Below are 9,214 nucleotides of genomic sequence, written 5' to 3' on the forward strand. Positions count from 1 at the left end.
AGTTCGAGATGTTTCTGGACCAAAGTGGTGGCCCGAACAAGCGTCCGTCATCGCCATCCGTCATTGGAAACATTAAAAAAAAAAGGGCAGCAGCTGATTGGACGCCTCAGCGCAAACTCCTAAATAGCCATTTTTCAAACCATTAAGTCCTAAAATGTGTGAAATTCAGCTAATCCTCTTCAGTAGTCGGACCATTTGGGCTCCCTGCGCCCCTGAGCACCTTTTCAGAGGCCTCTGATTGGTCCGAATGATCGCGGTCTGGACTCCAGATAGCAAACGCATCAAGCGGTAATGAATCAGTTGCTATTCTGATCATTAAAAGTGGGCATGGAGCTCGTCGGCTGCGCTGTGGGAGTGTTCGAGAGTTGGACACCGGCACTCTTTGTTGGCAGTGGCAGTTGGTTGTTATGGAAATGAAGTCTTTTTTGGGGGGATAAAACTCTTCTTGAGGCTTCACTAAGAATCCAAAGGAACACCGTGCTGCTTTTCTGTTTATTCATTTCGACTAAACTTCGCAGCCTCTTCAGAATTACGCGGATTGGCCCCGGAGACATTGCAGATATAACTTTTCAGACTTCACCGCGTTAAGGATGCTAAATTATTGTTTGTTTTTTTGGAACGCGGTTACAAACGCTGACTCAGACTCCCACCGCCCACGCCATCTACGTCTGGAGCGGGAACCTTTGGCGGTCCGACGCCGCAGAGGAGCAGCTCGGATGTTTGAGTCATCCGGTGGAAGGAGAAGCCGGGCGGCGGCGGCGAGATGGGCGAGTTTCTGAATGAGAGACCAAGCCCCTGATTGGAGGACTGAGCTGTGAAAACACACAATATATTATATACTACATAACCCACGTAGGTATTAAGACCAAGTCCACGTGGTGAGGATATATGCTGTTGCTTTAATAATTCCTGACACTGTATTGTCCTATACCGACTTAATTATCAGGATCTTGGCCACTGCAGATGGAAAATGAGAAGGAACATTGAAAGTTACGTTTTAACGAGGGTGCTCTGTCCTTGGCTGTCACAATAAAGGGAACGTTTCCTTTTCTTTTCTTTCCAATTAGTCTGAGCGTCTCCTCAGAGGACATGGAGGCATATGCAACTCTCTATCTGTCGCAGGTTGTTAACGGGGAGCCGGTACACAGCGGGGGTTGTGGGCAGAGGGGTAAGTTTGCATTGATATTTTTTTATCATATACAGCAGTGAATGTCAGACCATGTCGGTTCATTCACATGGTTAAAGGGTCGTTCTGACGACAGAAGCGGTCATTATTGGTTGGCATCCATAATTGGAAAAATGGTATAGAAAATGTGTGTTGTCTCCACTTCAGGATAAGTCTTTAGGGTTAACTTTTACGGTGGAAACAGTTTTAATATCAGGTAAATGTCGGGGCGTTCGAGAGGCCATGCAGGTCCTCCTGGCTCAACAGAACTCGGTATGTTTTTAAAGTGACACCCAAAGGAGTTCTTGCTCACGCCCTGGGGAGTGCTGCTCATTAAAGGGTGTATGAGAAGCCATTGTCACAGGCCTTATTAAAAAAAAACCAAGTATAGCGTAACGCTTTTTAATCATAAAACTGGAAGCCGGCGGAAAGAGCGCTGATCAGTCGACATGCACTAATTTAAAGTTCAGAGAGTCCAGAAGACTCAGTCACACGGGGGGAAATGCAACGTCTATGCTACATGTGTTAAAGCTGCATTCTCTCTCCTGACCACCAGGGGGCGACTCCTCTGGTTGTATAGAAGTCTATGCTTCATGTGTTAAAGCTGCATTCTCTCTCCTGACCACCAGGGGGCGACTCCTCTGGTTGTATAGAAGTCTATGCTTCATGTGTTAAAGCTGCATTCTCTCTCCTGACCACCAGGGGGCGACTCCTCTGGTTGTATAGAAGTCAATGCTTCATGTGTTAAAGCTGCGTTCTCTCTACTGACCACCAGGGGGCGACTCCTCTGGTTGTATAGAAGTCTATGCTTCATGTGTTAAAGCTGCATTCTCTCTCCTGACCACCAGGGGGTGACTCCTCTGGTTGTATAGAAGTCTATACTTCATGTGTTAAAGCTGCATTCTCTCTCCTGACCACCAGCTGGCGACCCATCTGGTTGTATAGAAGTCGATATGAAAGACTCTACTTCTCTCTTGATTTATGCCCTCAGTAAAAATTGGAAACATGGGTTTATGTCTCAATCTCTAGTTTCTTTCTTCTACTATTAAAAAAAAAAAGGATTGAGCGAGGATAAAAGAATTCTAATTTCTTACCTTGAACGATGCGACACACCAAGCGCTGCTCCGGCGGTACCCTGTTCTGGCTCTCTTTTTTCAATACCCGTGTCATTGGCCAGCGGGCCATCCTAATGTGTTCGTCTATCGAGTCCATGATTAGCCCCCGTTGTTGCGGCGCCCGTGAAAGCGGCGTGTTTGAGGCCTCCTCATTGTGCATGCTGTGTGTATTTCTGTGAGTACCACACAGCGCCTGCAATGTGGAGGCTGAGACACGCGGAGACGTCTATGGACGCGCACACACCCGCTTAGGCTCTCAAGGACAAGCGGCACAAAGGAAGTGACAAGCTGTTTTCGACACACATGCACACGTTTGCAAGGTTTTCTCCCAACATTCTGCCGCATTATCACATCTTTTTTTTTTTGTATATTTGTAGAAAGTCTCAAAACACCCACAGGAGCTGCGATCAACTGCTTCGCAGGACTCCCCCTCCCTTCGGTGTAGCCTCTGCACCCGCGGCTCTACATACCCGAGTGGGTGGTCTCGGTGACAGAGCGGCTCCTCCGGGGGCAACACAGAAAAGTGAAGCTTTCCGAGCTTATTATCGACTGCGGCGCTGCAGCGGAGCTCCGGCAAACATAATGACCCTCATGAAGTTCCCAGTTTGGTGCCACGCGGACGACAAGAAGGTTCTGCTTTTGTCGATGAACAAAAAGAGAAGGAAAATAAACGCACCCCCGAATGTTGTGACCAAATTGGTGCCTGATCCCACTGCGTTGTTAATGCTAACCATAAAAAAAGTTTTTTTTTTGGTTTCCCTGGGAAGAGATTACCAAACCATCTCACATGCTTTGTCAGCTAGAGAAAACTCTGTTAGCTAGAGGAAGCTCCGTCAGCTAGAGAAAGCTCCGTTAGCTACAGAAAGCTCCGTCAGCTACAGAAAGCTCCGTTAGCTACAGAAAGCTCCGTTAGCTAAAGAAAGCTCCGTCAGCTAGAGAAAGCTCCGTTAGCTACAGAAAGCTCCATTAGCTACAGAAAGCTCCGTCAGCTAGAGAAAGCTCCGTTAGCTACAGAAAGCTCCGTTAGCTAAAGAAAGCTCCGTCAGCTAGAGAAAGCTCTGTTAGCTAGAAACATTTTCGTTAGCTAGACAAAGCTCCGTTAGTTAGAGAAATTTTTGTTAGCTAGGGAAAGCTCCGTTATCTGGAGAAAGCACCGTTAGCCAGAGAAAGCTCTGTCAGCAAGATTTGGGAATCTCTTCTTTGGGAATCTCTAGCTAACGAAGCTCTAGCTAACGGAGCGTTTTGTGGCCTCTCCCTTCCCACTTTGTCTATTTTTACCTCTTGCAGTACCTCCTCGTCTGTCACTCTTAGTTCCCCTCATCCGCTCCATCAGGTGCATGCTAATTAGCTCAGAGCGGGGCCAGCCGATCCCGCGGGGAGGGCCGCGGGGTAATTAGCTCCTGGCTAATAGGCGTAGCGGTGGGCCCCTTGGTGGAGACTCGGGTCGGGTTCCTGACAGTCGTTTCTCTCTGGTGGGAGGCTCGCTGCCATGTCGGCAAGGGTACATGAAAGATGGAGGAGAGCTGGGAGACTGGAGGAGCGGAAAGTATTCTCTCAAGATCAACAAGTTATCTTTAGCTTGCGTGTATTTAAATACATGAATTCTTCCCGTATCGTTTTAGTCCACCGCGTTTATGAGGCTGAATAATTCAAAAACAATTCACCGGCAGAAATGATTAATGAAATCGACACCATCCCTCAAAACAAAGACAAGAAAGTTAGGAAAAAAGGACTTTAGCAACGTAGCTAATAAACCGGCAATTTAGTAAAAGTTAATTTTACTGCCGGGACGCGACTAATAATCTACGTGGAAATGATCTCTAACTGCAGAGTAAAAGTTATATATATATATTTTATTTTCACGTGCCGTGCTCCAGCGGTTCTTCCCTTCAAGCAGCATGACGTCATTGTCATAAAACGACAACTCTTCCCAAATAATAAAAGCCTTTTTTTGTAGAGGGATTGACTCGCTCCAAAGGACTGAAGGGTTGACTCCTCCGGCGGATGCAAAGCGCTGGTTTCAGAAGGGCTGCAAAGTGAACGTGGGAGGGAAACGTATAGCTGCAGATGATGAGAGGGCTGGTGTAAAATATAAAATAAATAAAGCCAGGAGTAGCTTGTAGGTGTGGGATAGTGGAGCAGGAAGCAGATGTCTTTGAACAAGAGAGGAGGAGAGAGGAAGAGGAGGATTCTCTATTCTGCCCGGTGACTGATCGACTGACTCAGAGAGAGAGATGAGAGAGAAAGAGCAAAGAGAGATGTGATACACCTTTACATCAGTGGCATGTTTCATGTCTTTTCACTCCTTCGAGTCGTTATCAACAGCGACAAACGTTTTTCCTTGAGCAACTCGTTCAGCCACGTGTTGCTCAAGGGCACACGGGTGTGGTGATTGTTGCGTCAGCGGAAGGCGTTGACGTGTTTCCCACCTGAACTAGGAGTTCTGCCTTTTCGGTCATCTTCCATTCACCTTTCCTGCTGAAAGTTGTCTTTAAAATATATATATATATATATATATATATATATATATATATATATATATATATATATATATGAAATACATTTTATCCTCCGTGTTGTGTCAAGTTGATATTTCTTTTACAGCTTAAAGATACTGTGTTTTTTCACTGCGGCCCCGCGGGGAAATTAAAACCCAACCTCGCCGGCGTGTGTTCCTGTTTGTGTGTCTGTGTGTGTGTGTGTGTGGACCAGCTGTGAACCACAAAGGCGGAACAGACTCCAGACGCTCGCCTCGGCCCGATGTCCTGACCTCCATGTTCTGTTCAGCTCAGGATGCGCGGAGGGAAATATAACGGCGGGTATGTGTTCGGGAGAGGGCAGCGTCTATCGATCCGTCTCTTCAGGAACTAACGACTCACCTTCGTTAGCTAGAGATTCTCTTTCGCGTCCGAGCGTCTATCACGCGCGATTTCCAGGAGGAACTTTGGGTTCAGTTCACGTTAGCTAGTGAGGCTATGTGCTGGTAACTCGGGGCTAACGTAATCTGACCCCGTGACCTCTGGCCACGTGTCGCCCGCTCTTCTCGTCCGTCAACTGAACGAGCAACTCAGACACAAAGGAGGCAACGGGTTTTTGTGAATGGATTCCCCGCCATCTTTTCTCTCTCTCACACACACACACTCTCACACACACACACACACACACACTCCCCGTGTGGAGTGTTACATTGGTATGCAGGACCGGTGCGTACCAGAGTCATCACGCCTCGGCTCTATAAACGCATGGTTTCTCTCTCGTTCTCTATTTCTTTAATCGTTTTTCAGTTTGTGTGTGTGTGTGTGTGTGTGTGTGTGTGTGTGTGTGTGTTTGCATTAATCTGCTTTAATCTTTCTGTGTGGCGTCTGTTTCCAGGTCCTGCTGTCTCCCCCTTGTCTCCTTCTCAGCCTCTCATTAGATTTAAAAAACCTTAATGAAAAATAAAAACCGGATGGAAAACACCCTCCTCCGGCCCTCTGTTTTCCCTCCTTCTCTCATCCCTCTCTTTTCCCGTCTCACCTCTCCGGCTGCTCCGTCCTCCTTTTCCTCGCAGCCGGAGCCACCATTTGGGGAAGAGAGAGAGAGAGCGAGAGAGAGCGAGAGAGAGAGAGAAAGACACAAAACAAAAAAAAAGAGTATGCGGCACCTGCTCTTCCAAAATGGCCGCAGACGTGACGATCATAGCGGTCGTTTTGGAAACAGGTGACATCGAACACCAGGATGTAAAGCTGCTGCATTTGAGACATCTGCTCGTAAACTCTTCTCTCCTTTCTTTCGTGCCAACTTGCTTCCTCCTTTTGCATCTCCTCATCCTTCCATCCTTCCTTCCTTCCTTCCCTCTCCTCCTTTTCTCCATCTCTTTCCCGTCTCTCAGTCGGAGACAGACGGTGCGTGGGGTCTCCCTAGAGGAGGCATAAAAACCACTCGCACAGCGCACACATGCACGCCGACATATGCCCGAGACATCCCCACACACACACACACACACACACACACACACACAGACACACACACAGACACACACACATGCACGCTGATACATTCTGACAGTGTAATCTTCCTTATCGGTAATCTGCAGCCACCGAGTGAGACTGCAATAGCTTCTCCAAACATTAGTGAAGCCTCGAAGGCGATAAATGGAAAAGCGCACACACACACACACACATGTGTTCAGGAAAGCACACACACATACCGTCACACATGTGGGAAGACACACACTTTGCAGGGGCAGTTGTGAAATTCAATGCATTTCATTCCACGTCGCTGCCTTTAATCATGTTCTCAGTCAGAGCATCAAACACTGACACTGCGGCGCTCGCCGGCTCGATGCCGACGCCGGAGGCGCCTTTTGAGGCGCCGTATGAGACGCGCCAAAGTTCAACCGACTCTCACCGACGAGCAGAAGGGAGGGGCGGTGGGAGGGGTCAAACTAACACAGGTGGAGGCACCTTTAATAATTACCAAAAAGAACAAATTCATGACATAAAAAAGAAATATGACAAATAAAAAAAATTCAAAAAAAGTATTTTGACAAAAAAAAATATTAGGACAAACCCGGTGTGAAGCAGTTCTTTTGACATCGACATGGATTGTGAGTACATTGAAGATACTTTAACGTGACTTTACAACAGATGAAATACTTTAAAATGCTGATTCACAGGATTAAAGTAAGCAAACACACCCAGAGAGGGTTTGAAGCCAGAAGCAGCTCTGGTGTAGAAGCAGCACGCGAACGCACGAGCTCATCATTTTCACCTTTTTTTTTTTTGGTCAATTTTTTTTTTTTCATAATTCCTTAACGATTTTTTTTTCGTCATTTTTTTTTTTCTTTGACTTTTTTTTGTGGACAGAAAAAAAAATCGGCCAAAAAAAAAAAGAAGAAAGTCAAAAAAAAAAAAAAAAGTCAAAAAAAATAAGTCACTTTTTTTTTTTAATGTCCTAATTTTTATTTTTTTAAATTTATTTTTGGTCCTATTTTTTGTTGGCTTCCATAAAATACACTCCCCGGCCCAAATTTATTATTATTTTTTTCATAATTTTTTTTTCTTTGACTTTTTTTTGTGGACAGAAAAAATGAAATCGGCCCAAAAAAAAAGTAAAAAACTTAAAAAATAAATAAAATTGCCACCTGGATTGAGCTCCTACTGCCTACTACAAGCCTGTGGGGGCATTGCTATGATCTGGGGTTGCTGCAGTTGCTCAGGTCTAGATTCAGCAACGACCAGGTTCAGCAACAACCGGGTTATTCCAGCAATAGATATTTTCTTCCTCTATGGCACGGCCATATTCCAAGATGGCAACGCCAGGATTCATCATGCTCAAATTGTGAAAGAGGGGTTCAGGGAGCATTTGTCTCCCTCCCGTTGCTTCATGCTGAAAATCCTCTCCTCCCTCTGTGGCTACACTATAATTTTGTTTGTGTGTTTTCAAGGTCGAGAATAAACTTTTAATCCCAAAGTCCTGTTTCAAAGGTTGCTCCAAATTAAATGCGAGACTTCCAGTTGAGCGCTGTTTTTTTACGCTTCGTTGGTTCTTTTGAGGGCAACATCCTGGTGATAAGATTAGAAATGTTTGACTTTAAAGGTTGGTGAGGAGAACCTGAACGCACCGTGAGTTTGGATCTCTGTGCGGCTGATCAGTTTTATTTGTAGAAGAGGCGAACGTCGGACCCTGAAGGACTCTCCTTCATGCAACGCGTCCCTTTGTTGGATCCAGCTTCTGAACTCATCGGAAAATTAAAATTTAAAAGTACGGCGCTTCAAAAACTGAACGCTGCTTCCTCCCGTTACAGTTTTGACTGAACTGAAAACAGAAAAGCAAACCCTCTCGTGTCCCAGAGGACACCTTGTTGTGTTTCCAGCGGCACATTTGTCATCGGCGTCTTTTTAAATGACCTTTTCAAACACAGAAACTTCGGCATTGATTCTCTGGGATTTCTCCAGACGACGAGAGTCTCGGTCGGACATTTGCATTCTCACATCCAGCTCCTCCGGTTAATGTCGAGATAATAGCGTTCAAGGTTCAGTGCATGTGTTAAAGGTGCTTTAGACGGCAGCTCATTATGCCATCAGCTCCTCCACTGATCCATGCCCGAACGCGTCGACCTCGACCGGAAGCCGCACACATCCCCGACTATAGCAATTAAATAATTGCTGTATTTTCTTTTTTTTCCCCTCTAATCTGCCAATCCAATCTATATGCAAAATCCGGCTTTAATTTAATCGGAGCGTCCTCATCTGTTTTCATATAGGCGACCCCGTGTGTCAGGATTTATCAAAAGGCCTCGCAAATGGATCGGGTCAAAGAGATCCAAACAAGACAGTCCGGATCGAATTCGCGCAAAGCGCGAACCTTTCCTTACCTTTAGTTGTCTACTCGGGCCCCAAACGCTCACAAATGTCCGGACACGTTCTTTGTTTGTGTTGAGGACGACATAAAGTTGGACAAGAGGCGACGCTCCGCGGGGTGCACCCGACTTATCCGACCAAACCGAAAAGGAGGGTGTTGGTTCTTACGAGTGCGTCACAGCAGAAATACGGCTCTGGAAATGGTGTGAGATTACTGCTGGAGGCTGTGCATTGGTGATAAGATGAGCCGGGGATGAGTCGGCACATTAATACAAAAGGAATTTCATGCATTCCTTGAATAATACACCTTTTTGTGTGTGTGATTTACTGCGAGATTCTGATCCGGTCCCACTTGGACGCGATGAACCACAGCGGCGAACACCAGCGCTCGGGACAAGGCGACGCAGAGGGGAGATGCTACGATAAACACAATAGGACAGGCGATGCTGCGGGGGAAGTGACGGGGTGTATTTTTTTAGGAAGAGGGTGATATCGAGCCCTGCAGGACGTTGGGGGGGATTGGACCAAACACAGGGAGATTAAAGGACAGCGAAGGGATTAATGGCGGAGATGCAGCATGCCAGAAATTG

Source organism: Clinocottus analis, unplaced genomic scaffold, assembly GCF_023055335.1.
Source record: "Clinocottus analis isolate CAN_PGR_092001 unplaced genomic scaffold, fCliAna1.0.p SCAF_21, whole genome shotgun sequence".
Taxonomy (NCBI): Eukaryota; Metazoa; Chordata; class Actinopteri; order Perciformes; family Cottidae; genus Clinocottus; species Clinocottus analis.